This window comes from Sinohyriopsis cumingii, chromosome 15 (assembly GCF_028554795.1).
Source record: "Sinohyriopsis cumingii isolate HCF-2022 chromosome 15, ASM2855479v2, whole genome shotgun sequence".
Taxonomy (NCBI): Eukaryota; Metazoa; Mollusca; class Bivalvia; order Unionida; family Unionidae; genus Sinohyriopsis; species Sinohyriopsis cumingii.
In genome coordinates, this window is record NC_142975.1 from 134,854,074 (window position 1) to 134,874,516 (window position 20,443).

A 20,443-nucleotide genomic window follows, 5' to 3' on the forward strand; every position below is an offset into this window, starting at 1 on the left:
TGAGTTGTCATGGACGGGTCATTTGATTTTCGGGAATGAAAGGCGGACGGACTGGTGGGGGGGGGTAGGAATTTTTTCCTTCAAATTTCAGGTCATCGAAGAGCTTTAAACAATGACTTTGAAAGCCAGAAGTTATTTATTCAAATAAAGGGTGGGGGTGGGGCAGAAAGGGGGACACATGCATTGAAAGCAAATCATATATCATATGTCAGATTTGAAGTTATATAGTCTTTTAAGCGAACGCATTTGTTGTATATTGAAGATTTTAAATGTTCACATAATTTCGAACAGATAGAAAGGAGCGCAACCTATCAATGTAGCTTTCAGAATACTCGTTATCTTACGTTTCCAAATGTATTGAATGTTTAATCACATCCATATATCTTCTTCTTGCTGTGTTGAAAATTCCGCATGGAAAGAAAAAAGTAAACCTACTTGTTATACTATTTCTAAGATATGATTATTATTGAATATTATTCTTGTATATTACTGATAGTACAACTCTGAGATGTCCGACATCAATTTGAGGTTATTTTTTTGACTTTGTGATTCACCAATCAAATGACAGCTTTCAAATACATGACGCTTCCTAAGATACCTTGGCCACCTACAGCTGAAATGCTTTATCTGATTGGTTATTAAATATGTGGCTCGAAAATTACGAAGGTCTCCGGAACACGAACCTTTAACGGTATCTGACAGATGTGCTTGTAAATAGTGTTCGATTTTAATCAGATTGAGTTTACACCAGACTGTTAAAAGAAGGTACATTTTCTATACACCCAACTATTTCTTTCATTTTAAACTAGAGTTGTGACACGTTAGTTACGTTATTTAAAACAGCTGTATATTCCCGAATCGTCCTAACCCGCGTTTCGCCATTAGATATGTAACATTAAACTGTATCAGGTAATTACTAATTACCCACATATGGAAGTTGGGGGAAGGGGGACAGCAGAGACAGAGAGGCGTAAACAGGTTGGCGAGAAGCAACCTCCAAAGGGGGCCCAGCGGGTGAAGTTCCGGAAACCTGAATTCTAAGTGTTTCCAGGGCATAGTTGTAATAAAGAAATGGCAAATCTCAAAGAAAACTGACTTTATGAAATATTTCGGATACCAGCACACACCCGTGGGGAAAAGAAAACTTTGCATAGACTGGATTAGATCCCATGACACTTTGTTTCAGAGATGAACCCTAAACTACCATGACCAAATGAAATGGGTGTTCACACTTCAGACATTAAAAAATTTGATGCGGAAAACTTTCCTCATCTGTTCCACATTGTGTGTGCATTTCATATTTTTTACCGTACCGAGTCTTGTCAATTATTTTAGATAGAATATCAAGTTTAAAATCAAAGTTCCAAGCGTTTAAAATAAGGTTACTCAAATGAACATAAAGTTAGAATCTTAGACTCTTCAGGATTTTCCTAACTGGGGTTCTCCGACTTGCAAGAATTTCAATGACATGCCGAAACTCTAAATACAATGTGTCTAATTTGAGGTTCGAGCTTGGGTTTCTTGCTGGACAATGTTCCGAGAATACCGCCTTGTTTTATTCCCAACATTTTGACTTTTCTAAGCACAGTCTAGTCCAGTAGTCAGACTCTATGAAGTCATTTTCTATTATTAGCACCTTTTTATGTCTTTGTAAATATGCACTTTACTATTAATGCTTCTATAAGTATAATGTTCAATTCGCAAGAAAAGAAAGCAACAGGTGACCAATTAATACATACTAAAATAGGCTTAATTGTATATAACTTCTATTGTATTCTTCTGCAATACTGGATATTAGTTTATTTTTGGACAAAGATCAATTCGCATATTCAATATAGGGAAGAAAAAAGATAACATACAGTAGGATACACTCTAACACTTGCTTTTTTCCAAAGAAGATGGATTTTCCACCTAGATGATCGTACATTCTGCAGACAACAACAGAAACTTTTAAAACTCTCTAGAATGCCACGCTCCTTTAGAAAGCGTAAATCTTTCTTTGGTTACTTTTCTCCGCATTATCTTTTTAAACGAATGTTTTTACACACAAATTGACCTCTCGTTGTCTTCCTACGTACAGGAGGAGTTGTTTAAAGCTTTAAAAAGCTTATAGTCGTAACACTTGTTACACGGAGCTTGTAGATACTACTGGCTGCAGTTGGTTTTGAAAGCAGAAATAGCACTAATATAGTTCGTACCGTCCAGCTACGCGAATACCTGCCTCTGTTTCTTACTGAAATTGCACATCAGCGTCTCTAAATGTAGATAAAATAACGAATTCGCTTTCGTGCACGAATGATGTAAACGTACTTCTTATTGACATACAGCTTAACTTTATTCATTCGGTAGATGCTGAAAAAGGGTGGTATGTGTACATGTATTCCGCCATGATCGTACTGATTCAGGGAGGAGTCCATGTTATAGAGCACTGAACGTTATACGAACCGTTGCGTACCACATGTAAACAAACTTCACCTGTATCATCTTTAATTAGCAATCCACTTTATTTAACATGCCAGTGTCAACAATACCCCCCCCCCCAAACAAACTGGCTAAAAATGAATGTAATCTGCATTTAATATAAAGAAATGCACAGTAGGCAGCTTTGGAGATTTTTTATGGATACCAGTATCACATTTATTATTTTATAATATAGTTCTTGTTTTCTGAGTCATTGGGATTAATGACAATATTTTAATGATTGGTATTCTAACACCATACACACACACTGTTATGTATATTTAATTTGGCTCTTGTTTTCCCATGATTATATATATATATATATATATATATATATATATATATATATATATATATATATATATATATATATATATATATATATATATATATATATATATATATATATAGCGTGACTCACCTGGTCATTAATCTAGTTAAGGGCCTACCTGACAAAAATCTTGTTATTTTGTAAAGAACATATTACGTAGGTAATATTTCTCTTTGAATTTAGATTACGTTTAAAGAACATTATTGCTTGAGCTAATCATGTTTACTTGTATCTGAGTTTAGAACATTAGTTTTTCACTTGGACTTTCCTGATCTTGTTGACAACCCAGAATGTTCTAGAAACAATTTGTTTATGAATTTGATGGGAAGTTGACCCTCGTCCTGGTTCTGTATTTTGGTTTAGTTTTGTATATTAATGTTGTTTATTTCAAAATTACTCATTGCTGTATTAACATAAGTCTTCAGAGGAGTCAGTGTTAGTTGCGTTTCAGCTTTAATATGAGAGGATTTGTTGATTTAAATTATTCATTATAATTACAAAGTAATCGCTGAGTTAAAATTAAAACACTACTTTGGAATTATTGAGAATCCATTCAGTGACATGGTGGATAATATCATTGTGATACATCAATACTGTTGGCACATTAGAACATTTGAGGCTACTGAGAAGCAGACAGGATGAACAGACCTTATGCTAGAACGTCATCTTTAAAAAAATAAAGCTCCCTAAAAAAATATAATATAGGGTCAATAACGCCAAAACCGAAGCCTCTAACTTACCGAGAGTTTCTCTAATTGGGTTAGTTTATTTTGCTACTTGTTTTTGTCGTTAGTGTTTTTCAAAATTTGTGTGTGTTTTTGTTTTCCCACCGGACGTTTCATTGAGGTCGCACCCTCTCTGCTGCTGTTTTTTTATCCAAAGATTTTATCAAGACCTATACAATATCGCGATTGAGGATCATGTAAATTTATTATTATAAATCCCTGTTGGACTTAATCATGTCCATATCCCCTGAACATCAAGTCTGATGAATATGTCGCAGAATATGTGTATCGACTCCATTGAACACAACCAAAATATTGCAGTTATCTCTGATTACTTTAGGTATTTGTGTATACCGATGAGTGACATAAATCATATCAGTGTTTTTATGCCTGCCTCTAGAAAATATTCTTGCTGGATTTGATTGCTTGTCCATCATCACGTCTTCGTAAACCACTAAATTATTATTAAATCCATCAAGGTCATCTACAAATGGGGCTTCATCAATATCGGTGATAACATCATTAATATTGCCGTCTTCATCCAACAATTTTGCATTTTCATTAAAATCTTCATGTACTTCGCAGCATCGCTGATCAGCAACTGACGGAGATACTAAATACAACTTGTCCCACTTGAGCCAACTCATTATCAAATTAAGTAATAATTGTGTCTTAACAGACCCAGATGCACCTATTATAATTGCTCTGATAGAATTTGGTAGCGCTGGATGATGTTTGACTGGTTTTTGTTTTCGTGTCGGTGAGAAATCAATGACATCCATGTTATACAAATATGATAAATAATATGAATTTATATTGTGCTCGATGTAGAGCATCCACCCTCAGAAGTGGATTAACAACAATAGTAACAAAAAATAAAATGCGTGCACTTACAGGTAAATGTATAAAATGTGGTACAAAAAATATAAATTTATTTCCCTTGACAAGTCAAGGAAAATTGGTGGTGATATAGCTGCTTCATTAGGAAAATTACTAGGAACTCATTGGGCTAAATTCCCAGGAGAAAAAACATCTTCCTGGATATAATTATTGTGGTCCTGGAAATCGACTTGATATCCAACTTGATAAACAAGATCAACCAAAACCTGGTGAATATCCGATAAATGAAATTGATAAAGCGTGTCATGTTTATGATGTAGCTTATAAAAATAAAAATAATGATTTACAACAAAGGCATATTGCAGATGTGAAATTAATTCATGCATTCAATTATATAAAATATAAATCTTTTAAGGAAAAAATAGCTAATTTGATAATAAAATCTGCGATGAAAGGTAAATTATTATTCGGAGCTGGTAATTATTCAATAAAAAATAATGGAATCGATTTTTTTATAGCCCAAGAGGATATTGGAAAGGTAAAGCAGCGATTAGTAAACTTGCTGATGCAGCAAATGTTACACGTTCTATTGCTGCAAAATGTTATCACGACAGGCATATGGCAAATTTACTACCACCACCTAAACAAATTAAGTATTTTGATGTCAGCGCTCCTAAAGAAGTTCATCAAGCAGATATTTTGTTTACGATACTATCAAAAATGGTAAACGTCAATCAACATACAAATACGCGTAAACTGTCGTTGACGGTACAAGTAGATATAAATACGAGTTTATCAACGAGGACCCTTGCGATGGCCACAATTACCGCAGGTTGATCCTGGCAAAGAATTTATTGGTGCAGTATCATCATTAATGAAAAAATATAACGTCGAAATCAGACGAGGACATACCGCAATTCATCGTGATCAGGCAATTGTTGAACAATTTAATCGAACAAATAATTCAAAAAGATATCAGATCTCGCGAATGCGTTACAAGATTACCCAGTGTGATAGCTGCATTAAATAATGAAATTACTAGTACGATTTCTATGAAAACCATCAATGCAATTACAAAAGAAAAATACCAATACAACGACATGACTTTTCAAAACAATGGTAATGTGACTGTCAGATATTTATATGAACCTTGTGAACTTGAAGGTGGTTAAAAAAAAAGAGCGACTGATCCTATTTGGAGTGTGACGACACATATACTTTCCAGCGTGGTAAGATCCACGGGTAGACCCGCAATGTACAAATTAGATTCAACTGCCATTCGTGCGGAGACTCTCCAACAAAAGGCGGTGGTTGACCTGATCGCCACACATTATTACAGCAGTATTTTTTGTCAATAACCAATCAAGAAATATTTTTAATGTTTCTAACGACACTCTACATATTTCATCTCAAACAATAATCCTTGGAATATATTTCTCGCCCATTCGATCAGGAGTCCATTTATCTCCTTTCCATCGAAAGAATTTGTGATAAGTACATGATTTAATATTTCTTTCTTTCTTCTCTCTGACGAGTCTGTGTGTAGGGGTTAAAACGATCATATCAAAATTTATCAATCACACGAGTTGTTTTACCAAAATGCCTGGTCCATTGAGATAAACTGTTTTATGTCTAGCTACAGGATCATATATCGATGGTGCTGATGATAATTTTGATATTTTATTATTTTTGTAATAAATATTTTTGAGTCAGCAGATTCAGAATTCCTAAGTATCTTTTCTTGTTTTATTCTCCATTCGCCCCATGATGCAGAGGCGCCTATATGTAATTGTTCTAACAATCATACATGTTTTTTATTGATATAAAATGAACCTGTACGACTCTAACTCCGGTATCAGAAAATATGTTTATCATCGATAATAAATTTACCGAAACGTACGCGAGCATTGAAGATCTTAAATGAGTATACTGCGGTGACTCACGATCAATATAGCTCACAATTGTACCTAATTTAGTTCCGTCTGATAAGTTAACATTACTTCCACTTATAAATATGTTTTCTCTTCGCTGAATCGGTAATTATAAAATCTAGTTCAGCATCATCTATAATTAATCTTGTACACTGTCGTTTATGATCATATGATCCTCCTTGAGTAAATTTACAGATTATTTTACTGCCAAGATCTTTTGCAGTTTTATTCTCAAAATCAGTCATATCAGGATTTTCATTATCAGAATATTTCTTTTGTTGTGGTAACCAAACTTGTTTCTGAGGACGATATTATATAATTGCTTCAGTGACAATCAACGATATCAGTATTTTTACATCGAGCATATATCGTAATAATACTATTGGTGCCCACATATTTTCTGAAAAATGTTTGCCAAACCAGACGTAAAAATCGGATGAAGATTTTCGGCAAACTTAAATGACTCGATACAAGCAAATACAGTCAGGTCAAAATCTGGTAATGGTCTGTTTATCAATACTCTGGTCATCTCATGTGTTGGCTGTCCAATCTTTTAAATTATACAGAACATTCGCCCATTCCATGAAAACTTCCTGGATAACATGCAACCATATCAACCGAGATAAAATCTTTATCATCGTATATACTATTCCACAATCCACTGTGTCCATATTCGACACAATTCGAAATTATATCATCGAAGAAATCAAACCGAGTTGGTTTCCACGAATTTTTCTCTCTAGCAAAATGAGCCGCAACTGACGGAACTCAGTAATTATTCAGTATCATCGGTATATTTTAGCGCAAGATTTTTCATTTCTTCGTTTAGAGATTCTGTGCGATAAATAACGCCATTTGGTCGTACAAATCTATCATAATTTCCATCATCGGAACTTTGAAACAGCCACACGGATACAGGATCGTTTTTACTTATTTCGTTAATAAAATCACATATCATCGTTATAAAATTTAACATTTCGAGATTTCTTGGAAATAGTGTTACTTCATTAGTCCACGCATGCGCATTATGATCAATAATTTCAATTGAAGCTCGTTTTGATTTATAATTTGATTCGTTCCAGTGAGAAGTAATAGATCGGATAAAGATTTGTACGATCTAATTGTGATACTTGCAAACCAGTATCAATATTTTGATCACGTCCCATAAATGTCATCAAACGATGATATGCACGTGCTGCATGATTATTTTCAAAATTTAATAATATATCTTCTAATGGTTCTAGATGTCCGTTTATTCTTAAAGAAACTTTAGAGACACCAAGTTTATCAAATATCATTATACTGTGTGTTTGTGAATTTACTCGCACAAAATCTTAAAAAGCAATGAAAATATGTCTTGGTGCAGACATACCTTGATCTGATGCTTTATGCCATGTAAATAAACCGTTGAAATTACCTTGAACACTATCTGTAGTTACTGTTAACCATGCTAATAATAATTTTCCGCCTTGTTCCTTAAAAAAGCAATATTTGTTCTTCAGCAACTGTTTGAGTCATTACTGGCTTCCACAGTGAAAGTTTTGTTAATATTACTTTACCAGCATCACCCGCAGGTCGCCAGATTGCATCATTATAGTCGCCTTTTCTAACAAGTACAACTGTATGTTTAGCTCTGAAAATAAACATTCTAACATTTCTACAAAATCCCAAAAATATGTGACAGTGGAATTGTACTTGAAAATCTTCTACGAACATCTTTCAGCATTGATCGACTTGATGCAAATCCTAAATTGAATTCTGGATTAGCACCATGAACCACCGGCCACACATCAGCGTCAGCGTTGTCGGCATTGTTTCTTGATCGTCATATATTATATTAACTGTTGTCAGGAAAGTCAGAAGTGTTTTTGGCAAACATCATTGATGGACTAGCTGATCTTGTATAATCATTAGAATATCTTGCTAAACATATTATTGTTGTAGCAACATCAACGTCTTTTTGAATCGTTTCAATATTTCTTCCATCAATCATGTATGTCTCACTGTCAAACAACGCTATAATACTGTTATTCACAAAACCAATTCTAACATTAGCCCCGTATTCTGTATCATCTTTTTTATAATTTCACCTTCTACCTCAATAAATGCTTCAGCGGGTAAGAAATATCTGCTTGCATCCTGAACTTGCAGTTGGATTCGCCAACGCCGATTTGGTTCTCGTGCGTCATAAGAATAAAATTGATAATCACGTATCGATTCATCCTTGAGAATCGGTGCGTTCATATCAAATGCTGGATCGGATATACGTTTAAACATTTTATTATATTTATTATCGTCTAAAACGAGGACCACTTCCTGCTATCATACTAGCAGTTATATTTTTTCTGCATCACCAGCCAACCCTAATAGTTTTTGATTTGCAGCTTGATTTATTATTTTACCGACATTTGCAGGCATAACTTCAGTGCTGGGTAATTTTACTGGCTGAGGTTTTCGCCGAATTAATCGTACCAGTCTGTCCTTGATTGCCGAGAATGCTTTACTTGCAACATTACCAACTGCGCTAGGAATTGTTTCACGAACAAAATCGATATATTTTATTCCTAGTTGTTTTGCAATAGGTATTGCTTTTGGAGCTATTCTTCTAAATAAACCATGAACAACATCTCCGAGTCCATCTCCGTAAGTTGCTTTATATGTTGGTAATCGTGAATTTATCACCCTAACTATGATCGGTCCACGTTGAGCATTATGTATGATCATCTTATTTGTTATTCATTTATTTACTCACTGTAATAATCATCAGCAATTTCATCGATGAGAGATCGATAAACATTAATATCCATGATACCACCAATAATCTTTGACAAATATCGGAGATTTCATTAATGATTTCTGGAGACTTACTTCCAGCACGTTTTCCTCCAATCAGAATTTTTAATCTACGTCAGAAAGAACATTGTTAGGACAAGCAATAAAGCCAGTTCCAGTTTAACTAGGAGGAATTAAAATATTAAACAGTTCTTCTTCTTGTTTCTTTTCTAGTTCTACATCATGTTTAAATTTAAGAAAATGCTCGTCGTCATCTTTGGCAGGTTTATTACTAAATATAGAATATACATCTTTAACCCAATCATCTTCACTCTTCCAAGAATGAATATATCTAAGTCTTACATATTTTTCTTTTTGATAGTATCCATATGCGGCAATATTTATTGCTTCTTTGCGTCTCTAATAATTGATAATGCCAAAACCGCTAGGCGTAAATGTATCCCTACTATCAATTATTTCTGACTGTTTTTGTTTTTGAGAGGTTGTGGTTGTTTTTGTTGTCGTTCTATTTGTTGCTGTGGTGGAGGAAGTTTATAGGAAGGTTCTTGGTGGGGAGGTTGTGATTTTAATTGTTTCTGTACCTCATTATAAAGTTTTTTTAATTTCTTTAACAAAACTTCTATATTTTATTTCATTATCTCTGGCTTGATTTTCGTTGTAATATATACGATATACCCATTTATCAAAATTATCATCACTTACCTTAATATAATCAGATTTTAAAATTTTATCTATTTGAAAAATAACGTTCAATGTCTCACTAGGCAAATTTTTCTCTTTTACTTCTTTAAGTTTTTCAATAACACCTTCTCTAAATATTTTAATGAATTGAATATTTTCTTTTATTACTTTGGGTTTTGGTGCTAGAGCTTTTTTATTTCACCTAAATCAGTACAAACTTCATTAATACCTTCAAGTATTTCTTCACCTGCAGGAGGAGGTTGAGCAGCAGCTATTTCCCTTGGAAGATCTCTTAAAATCTTTTTTTTTCTTAGTCCTTTCTGCAATTTTTCTAGTATCCACAGCAGTTTGTTCTAAAGTTGGACGATGACTTTATGTAGCTTCTGCAACTTTTTTAGTAACTTTTGTAAGAGGCTTAAATAATTGTTTTGTACCTTCTGCGAATTCTACCTGGGATTCTTGACGTTCATGTAATTTTTGTCTAACAGAATCACGAACAGGAAGAAATTTTTTAATTGATTCTAATCGCTCTCGAGCAAATCTATCTGTATAAGACTCCATAGCCGGTGTCATTATTGATGTAAGTAATGATTTAATTAATCACAATTTATAGCAGCAGAGAGGGTACGACCTCAATGAAACGTCCAGTGGATAAACAAAAAAGCAAACACAAATTTTGAAAAACACTAACGACAAAAATAAAGAAACAAAATAAACTAACCCAATTAGAGAAACTCTCGGTAAATTAGAGGCTTCGGTTTGACATTATTGAACTTATTTTTTTCATTTTCATAGGAAGCTTTATTTTTTTTTTAAATGACGTTCTAACAAAAGATCTGTTCCCCCTCTCTGCTGCATACTGGTATATCAGCACATTCAAAATTGGCTTGTATTCGGAATATCACTAGAATTCATTCAAAACGTTTTATATTTGGATATGTGATAAAACTTTTAGGACTAGCTGAGATTTAATTCACAATACTGTAAGTTCTTTTTAAACTTTCAATTTGTATTCTATTGAAATAAATTCTTTGTTGAAGTTTACAAAACTTGTTGGTTTTCGCTCTTTCTATTAAATCGTTCAAAACCACATAGTCTTAACAACACCCCTCCCCACACACACTGCATTGCAATCCTTCTTTCTTCCTGGTTCCTATGGCATATTTCGGAGTGGCGTTCGTAGTACCTAACCTCTGAATTTGGGTTAAAGGGGTTACACACACACACACACACACACACACACACACACACACACTATGCATATTTGATTTAATTGAATTGTTTGTAAGTTTTAAAATCTTTTTATTTTTAATTTCATTATATGTCAAAATAATGTAGTTGTGTTTACTAGGAATTTTATATTTTCCTGAAATTAGTTTGATCTTAGAGTTTGATCGTAAACACCGAACATTGTATCATATGTTGACCTAGTTCCAGACCTTAATTCAGAAAATCACTGAGAGAAGTAAACAACTTTTTTAAAATCTTATTCTTAAGGTAAAATTATTGGTTTTTGTCAAGGTCATAGTGGGACTACGTGCTTTTAGGCGTGAATGCTTCTGGAGGATTCTATAAAGTTGACCCTCATCCGGGAATCTGTTTTGCGCTTCAAGTTACGGTATAATCTTTGTTTATAGAGATATGTCGTCAGTCTGGACTTAAAACACATGATGTCATGTCGTTCTTCTGTTGTAGCTAGTTTTTCGAGTTATATGTTAATTTTTTTTTTCAGATTATTTGCACTCTAAAAGATTAATTCGTTTCTCTGGAAATATTTTAGTGCCCATACAGAATTCTTGAACAAAGACATTTCTTAGAAATTTTATTCGGCTTTTCAACACCGGAGTATTATTTCTTGTGTTTCTACAAGGAACTGTAGACAACAACACTGTATAGGATCCAGCATACGTCATCACATTCCATCTTGGATTCACCGTCGGGACTCGAACTTGAATTCATTAGAACATTTCATTATTAGGACTTCTAAAATTTTATTCGTGGATTATTCTTGGATTATTTTTGGATTTGAATCTTAAAGCTGTAAGTTCTTTATTTCTTCACTTTTATAGTTTTATTTTTTTTTCCTCCAGGGAAATAAATTATTTGTTAAATTGTTCAAAGCTTCTTGTTTTCACTCTTTCTTTTGTTACTGTTTATTCGAGCATAAACACGTAAGAACATTCATACATACATTCATACATACATACATACATACATACATACGTACGTACGTACGTACGTACATATATATATATATATATATATATATATATATATATATATATATATATATATATATATATATATATATATATATAATGTTTGTACATTATTATTTATTTTTTCTGGTCTTCTCTATACATAATGTTATACATGGAATCTTCAAGCTTGTTTGACGGAATCATCTTGGTGAGTACTACATCATCACAAAGTAGGTCACAGTGACTCCTATTTTAGAATACAATATTTTAGGTCAACGTTTGTTCTTTACCTGTTCAAGTTGGTTGTATACATCTCTATTAGTACCACACCCGTTCTTATTTTGTGTTCGGCGTGTGCTTTTGGAACATGACCATAAAGGCTACCTTGAATGCTTTATAATACAGTCCTATTTAGAAGTTTTCAACTTGTGGGTGGGGTATTGGGGCAAGGGGGTGAATCTCCATCATTGCAGGAGTATGTCATTATAGCCCATGCTTTACCCCTGCCTTGAGTTACATTTTCCATTTGATGCTCATTGATCTGACTCTGTTAATGGTTCAATAACGAAACGGCTCCTGATGATGATGATGATGATGAAGATGATGATGATGATGATGATGATGAGAATGTTGTTGGTGGTGATGATGATGATGTGCATCTCTGGTAATAGCACACCGTTTCAACAAAGATGCTCTTCGTGACCTCCGATTTATTTTTTTTACTGGTTTTTGCGTTTAGCTCATGACCACATATAGTCTGTATACGGACAAGTGGGCAAACCCAACACATCCGTTATGTATCTGCATACCCAACACATCCGTTATGTATCTGTATACCAAACACATCTGTTATGTATCTGTTATTTTGCTCATGCCCCCCCCCCCCCCCCCCCGTTTAACGCTACGTTATAAACCAGGCTTTGAAAAAACCTGGCAACAGTGTTTAACTTTAATGTCAGTCACAAAGTGTCGATGTAATTTTTAAAACCATACAGTGTACGTGTTTATCACATATACTGAACTTTTCGTAGATCAAAGTGTCTTACACAGAGTTTTTCGGGAACCTGTCCTCTTTACGGATGGCTTCCTGAGCAAAACAAAAAGCCGGTAAGGCAAACTATTGTACAGTGGATTCTGCCCAAGCAAACAAGGTATTGATTGCATGTTGAAAGATACATACACTAATAATCTTGAGTTGTCAGCCTGGGTCAACTTTTCTGGAAAGTTAATATCTAAAAATGGACGATCCTGTTTATATGTGCCCGTGGAACTCATACGTTGATTGACTCCATCTTGTTTTTATTTATAAGCGTGGATCAAATAGCGTTGTCGATTTATACGTCTTTGTACAAGTATTAAACAGTATCGAAATGAAAGTAAAGCCTTTTAAGACACAACCTGTATCCGTTATAGGGAACTAGATATTGAAAGTTATGTGGTAGCTGGAAACGATCCACCGCATGTTTATGAGCAGGGCAAGAAAATCTAACTCTGCTCATTCGTATGTGTTTACTGTCCATGCACATTGTGGGTGGGTGATTTAGTTATCTGTTATCTTCTATGAACTTCGAAACGGCTTTTCGCGTAGTCAGAATTTCCATGTTCAAGATGGGTAATATAATTTATGAAACAGGAAACACCTTAAATTACAGCTTTATATTTATCAAATGTTTACATTATTTTAAAAGTTCACATGAATAAACTGAAACCTGCAATTATTCTTAAATATTTAGTTTATTTATGCACCTTACCTACTTTTGCTTTTACGAGTCTACGGAGGTGTTGCGCAATATTGGTGGAATTCATCCAGCTCTTTTCAGAAAATGCCTCAATGATGTCATCTTACCTTCCAATGTAATGCGAGTCATTCCAGACAGAATAAATAAAGTTATATGAGTAATAATTCTAATGTCAAGGCCCAGCTGGAGAAAAAACAAAACAAACTGTGACCATAAATCGAGTGTACATTTTGATTTCAAATTTAATCCATTGCTGTAAGGGGCAAAGATTGCCATTTTAAAATGTTTGTGCTGTCATCATCACGATGCATGACATTATATTGGACAAGACCAATAGCTGACAAAGCATGGGACGAGACCGGTAATAGCTGACAGAATATATGGACAAGACCAGTAATTACTGACAGTACATTGGACAACAGCGATATTAACAGACAGTACATGGAAGGAGACCGATAGCTGACAGTATATTGGAAAAGACCGATAGCTGACAGTACACTGGACAATAAAGTAATAGTAGACAGTATTTTGATTTTGGACAAGGCCGATAATAACTGACAGTACACTGGACGAGACCTATAGCTGACAGTTTGTTGAAAAGATCAGTTATAGCTGACAGGTCATTGCACGAGACCAACAATAGCTCACATTTCATTGTAGAAAACCAGTAATAGCTGACAATACCTTGGACAAAATCAGTAATAGCTGACAGCACATTGTACAAGACCGATAGATGACAGTACCATGGAGAAGACCAGCAATAGCTGACAGTACATAACACGAGACCGATAGCTGACAATATATTGGACAAGACTAGTAATAGCTGACAGGACCCGTAATAGCTGAAATTACACTGGACAAGATCGATAGCGGACAGTACATTAGACAAGACCGATAGCTGACTACATTGGACGAAACCTATTATATCACGCCATCCTAGGGAGATGCAGACTTCAAAGAACAGAGATGACGAATATTCCCAGCGTTAGCAGATCCGGGTCCACAACACGTATTTAGCAGATCAGGGTCCAAGAGACGTTTTTCATTATTAGGTGGCAGGGTACAGCTTCGTATATTGACCCATGGCAAATTTTTTAACTTAAGGCTATGGTGTGACGTTTTCAGCTATTATTGTTTACTAATTAAAGATATGGAATATTTGTGAACTAGGTGTTTCGATCTTGTGTTGATCTTGAAATTGATGTCAGGCATGTACACCTTTCTATAGTTACTCTGCAGTAGGTTGATAGTGAAATACTAATAGTAGGCTAGGAAGAAGAACTAGCCTCCCATAGCAGTAAGCACATGGGTTTGGGGCAAGTAGAATATCTCAAAAATGGCTTGGATGACAACTATTTTCAACAGCATCAGCCGGTTTAGTATACACCATTGTGCAGAACTGTCATCTAGGAACAGGGCTTGTGTTTGCACTGTGAGCATCACATGGTGTCACAAATGACCTTCGGACATGAAAATTACAGGTATAAATTTGGGATTGGGGTGCATAAACTTCTTTTGCTGGTCAAGTGGATAATAGTCTTTTGCTTTGTTTTAATATAGATATCCAAAAACATGGACCATTTTGACCTCACTTGTGTATTTGATTTTTTAATGAATTTTTATACTAGGTCGCTGATTGCGGTGTTAAACTTGTACATAAAAACTGGCCCCTGCCCCTTATTCGTCACAATTTTCGTTCCAGGAAAGAGTCATGATACCTTACTTCTTGTCTGGCTTTAGGGTCAATTTTCTTTGTTTCGCTATCTTCTTTTAAACTGTGGTGTTAATTATCAAAGATAAAATACTTCTGCATAATGTATAATTATGTCATAGGACCGCGTTCTATTTGGCACGTTCTCCTAAAGCATCAGGGAGAGGCGCTAAACTACAATGCATTTTTCAAACTAATATCAGTAAACTAAAATCCACTTTTTCGGTATAATTTACTCATAGTTATTCCCTAAAAGTTAGCTTTATGTAAAGTATTATCGTCCACAATGTATAACAGCTTACCTTCCGTAACTAAGGGTCCGTTCTATAGTATTTGCAACATGGTTGCAGTACACGATTCATTACAGCTTAAATATAACAATTGGCACGTCAAATTAAAAGACAGGTCAGTTTGCACAATGAAGTCAGAGTCTGCGATAAAGATTTCTTGACCAAAAGATAAAGGTACATACTACGTACAACTAGTTAAAGTACTTTAAAGCCGTGATGTACATTCAATTCTCCTCCAAACATACTACAGGCAATAAAATCGGTATAAATCGATGTAAACTTTGTAAACGACTGAAAAGTTACCTGCTGTGAACTTACTTTTAGGTGATATCAGAAAACAATGTTATCTTCGGACATGGTTAATGAAATTAAAATATGAAACACATTTATGTATTGTTTACTTGCAGTTTCCTGAACTTGTTGTTGTTGTTGTAGGGTTTAACGCCATTTTTCAGCACGCGATAGGCTATACATGGCGGCCAGTATTAATGGTGGAGGAAGAAACCGGGAAATCCCCGGAAAGAACCACCGACCCTCGAGAAGCTACTGGCAAGCTTTCTCACATATCCACATTGGCCGAATCCGAGACTCGAACCCACGCAGACAGAGGTGAGATGGCAGTGATCCGTAACGGTGAGCGCTTTAGACCACTCGGCCACTCGTTTCCTGAACTAATTAAAGTCACAATGACACCGTTACGTGCAAAAAGTAGTAAATGCCAAATAATCTGAATAACACTGAATTTTGAAAGATATTGGTCCTAAATATCGTTGGGTTTCATTAATATCGGATAATATCGACGTTTCGTCACAATATGACTGATGTAATTTCTCCCTCGAACTGAGAAACCCTGACATTTTTCACATGTGTACGTATTAATACGATATTGATCGCCGAAGTCCGCGAGTCAACCAATTGCAGTCGAAAGCTGGAACACAAGATTTGATGACGTCACCGTTGTAACTCTAAGAAGGAAACACCATGCTATGACTGATGCGCTAGGTGATCCTTATGTGATACGCAAATCTCATTTTGCATTTGATTTGATGCAGTACTTGGCCAAACATTTACGCGTATTTTTTCTTTAAGGCATAACGGACGCACATTATTTTTTTTTACAAGTCCGTTTCATTTGCTTACAAAATAATGTGAAAATCCGCAATCTCCAGCTTAAGTTAGGCCTTCAAAATATTCGAGCACCTCATATGATCACCAATATTCCCCCAAGCCTTATTTCTTTAACTATTTCATGCTTTTTCTTCTCAGATCCACTTAAAAGAGCTGTGTCCTCCAGGTATGAATGTTGTCGCTATTATATTACTCACACACGGAATTTGTCGAATGTATCACATCGCTTCTTTTGCAGCACTCCCGAAAAAGTACGGAATTACGAGCGACTTCGTTGACTGAATTAAGGAGTGGCACGTCTTAATTCTAGAACTGAATATTCGAACGTCGTTTAACGTAACATCGTGCTCATATCAAAGAATGGTTAAATCAGATAGTTTTTTTTAAACAAATCATTTCCTGCCTTCCAAATTTGGTGAAATTTATGTAAAACGGCGGCAATGGGGCTTTACGTCTGTAACTATATAAAATAACAAGACTATTAATTATGGATTGAAAGATAATATTATGACGTCACAATTTGCAGTAGTTTATTTATTAAGGAGTCAAAGCTCCAGAAAGAAATTCATCTGAATTTTGTTATTTCTATTCGTTGCATAAAAGTGTAGAGACAGCGCAGTATGAACGTTAAGATTAGCCTACTCACGTGTGCATCATGGTTGTGTGATACTTTCACTGGTACCAACCAAGTCTTTTTTATACATATCGATGACGATATCATATTCAGACATCTTATGAGCAGTACTATTAGACATTAGTACTAAATTAGCTATGTGCAATACAATTAACCATGCCTACTAATTAGCTATGAGCAGCTATGTGCAATTAGCTTTGTGTAATACAATTAGCTGTTCCAGCTAATTAGCATTGAGAAACTATGCACACTTTGCTATGTGCAGTACAATTAGTCACGTCAGTCTCGTAAGTAACTTCAAGATAAATGATAATTTCCCAATTCTTTAGACAATGATATCTACTTCAGAGAGTTAGTCATTCAACAATGACCTTACCTTCATGTATCATGGTGAAGTAATTTTAGCGAATGTAAAACTTCAAATGTAATTATATACAAATGCAAGATAAATTTGTATAAGATCACTGGATATTAGGTTATATGATTTTCAGGTAGTGTAGTCACATTAAGTAGAAATATAAGCTACTTTCGGTTTTAAAGAACGCTATAGCTATAAAACATACCGGCCGATAGTTATATTATTAATTATCAGGCATAGCGCGAAAAGTTACTAGGATGCAATTCGTGTGGTATGAATACTGTCATTCTGTGCATTGGATACGTTGACAGCACGCTCCTTAATGTTCTTCGTTGGTAATTATTACTTTTCTTTCTTTATACTGCTTAATAATCTGCTATGATATTTTTTATTGACATCGACACCATGTATCTTGAGTGTGCGAGATTTGAGCTTGAATTCAGAGTTTTATATCAACTTGGCTGTGATATCTAATGAACATATCTTTATTTTGATGAAATCGTTATGTAATCCTCACGAACCCTATAAGAAATCGTATCTCAGCTATACACAACCTAAAGTTTAGGCTAAAGTCTAGAATGTTTTCTCAAGCGTGGTTAGGAAAAACAAAACAACAAACATGTTACGGAAAAAGGAATTAAACTAAACTTAACTATCCAAAAGTTGAAATTCGTTTGATTAATGATAATAGTGGCAGACAAAGAGAAAATAGCTGAAATAACTACATGTCTCAAACGATGTGATTCACCCCAAAATTTAATGGAATTTCTAGAAGTAGACAATGTTGTTTACAAGATCGAATGTATAAAACACGTGAGGTCCTGTGGAATATAAAATAAAACGATGAATATAGTCGCAGATATCTTGGTAGTTGATATTACATCGTGGATTGCAAACCATACGTCACTTCTGTTATGTCCTTTTCTTTTCTTCTACGATATTAATGTCAGAGTAAGTGATCAAAAGATCACGGCTGATGCTTGGTGAGAAAATTATTCAGCTAACTTATGAGTTGTATCACTGGTATATTGATTATTGTATGGTTGGCGGATGGCGAGGCTGGCCGACCACCTGGAGCATTAATAACTAAACAATTGGGAAAAATCGTCTTGGACGTTTGGCCGTCTTGCACTTTAATCGAGGTTAGCAAGAAATTTAGGGGAGAGAAAGCAAAGGAAGACTACACATACCATCTTACATATCTACCTACGTATCTATTTATTATGTAATTGCTTGCTATAATCGTGAGCGCTATCAGCAACTAGTATTTGGGTCAAGTCCTTGAGTCATTCCTTACAAAGTACATATATGTTTCCAGGAAAACAAACTGAAAGTAACACAGAACTATAAATATAAGATCCCTCAAGATATCGTCTTTCGTCTCATGCATATGCATACTGGCATAGGCATATTTCTCACTCTGGTTTTCATTACTTTCATTTTAGGCTCTTTCTATAATGATACGTGTATGACCATAAGAGAGGAACTCAGTAATGATGATCACTTCAATAGAAGCAAACAAAACCTACTTAGAAATATTATAATTTTGAATAGACTTGTGAGTTTTTGTTTTCGTTAGATCAACGTTCCAAAATGTTTTGATAGTCTGTATTGAGACGTTGAGTTTTATTGCCATATTTGTTTTCAAGCCAGCAATCTTGAAGACAAAAGACAATGTTGAAAATTAAAATAAAAAGTTGTATATATATATATATATATATATATATATATATATATATATATATATATATATATATATATATATTACCCACCACCCTGAAATAAAGGACGAGAGATGGTGTTGACAAGCGATATGTACGACAAAATCCAAGAAGATGTGTTTCATTGAAACTGGGATCATACAGTCGTTTCAATAAATTGTTGGGGAAAATATAAGACAGATTTCGTTATCACGTCTGGCTTAAAGTTAAATTTTCGTTTGCAATATAAGTAAAGCAACAAATTAAATTAAATGTAAGCTATTTAACCTGTCGTTGTATATATGTTTTGCAGTCGTACAAAGTAAGCAATACCACTGTTTCGAAGAAGTTGTCCAGGAGCCAAAGAAAACAAAACATCTATACGTTTGGACGTTTTTAAATAGCCATATATTTGTATAGCCTAACGTATTATTGGCCATTACGGTTTGCATGAAATAAGCAGCATAAAGAGTTTTTAAAATTCTATTCGAAGTTTAAATGCCTAATCCAAAGAAAACCTGAGAGGACTAGTTACGACTGAGATATGCATTTGTGTCTCCAAATGAGATACTTCTAGAGATGCTTAGCATCATGTTAAATGTTTTAGAGATAGAGAGCATAAAGTTAAATGTTGTGGAGACATAAAGTTAAATGTTCTGGAGACATATAGTTAAATGTTCTGGAGACATATAGTTAAATGTTAAATATTGTATAGATGTATATTATCATGTTAAATCTTTTAGTGATGTACAACTTTATCTTACATGTTTTAGAAATGTATAGCATTATCTTAAATGTTTTAGAAATGTATAGCATTAAGTTAAATGTTCTAGAAATGTATAGCATTACGATAAATGTTCTAGAAATGTATAGCATTATATTAAATGTTCTAGAAATGTATAGCATTAAGTTAAATGTTCT

The 20,443-nt window shown here is 34.4% G+C and overlaps 1 protein-coding gene across 2 annotated transcripts in view; it reads left to right on the plus strand.

Annotated features, from left to right (window-relative positions):
- The window catches only part of LOC149782828 (uncharacterized), a 48,007-nt gene that overhangs the window by 14,697 nt on the left and 12,867 nt on the right, over nt 1-20,443 (plus strand). Inside the window, exon 1 of one of the 2 annotated variants that reach the window (XM_089934352.1) lies at nt 17,993-18,157. The exons of the other annotated variant lie outside the window; for it this stretch is intronic. The gene's annotated coding sequence lies outside the window, so the exon portion shown is untranslated. Of the gene's footprint in view, nt 1-17,992; nt 18,158-20,443 lie in introns of those variants that run through there. 2 annotated transcript variants of the gene reach the window in all.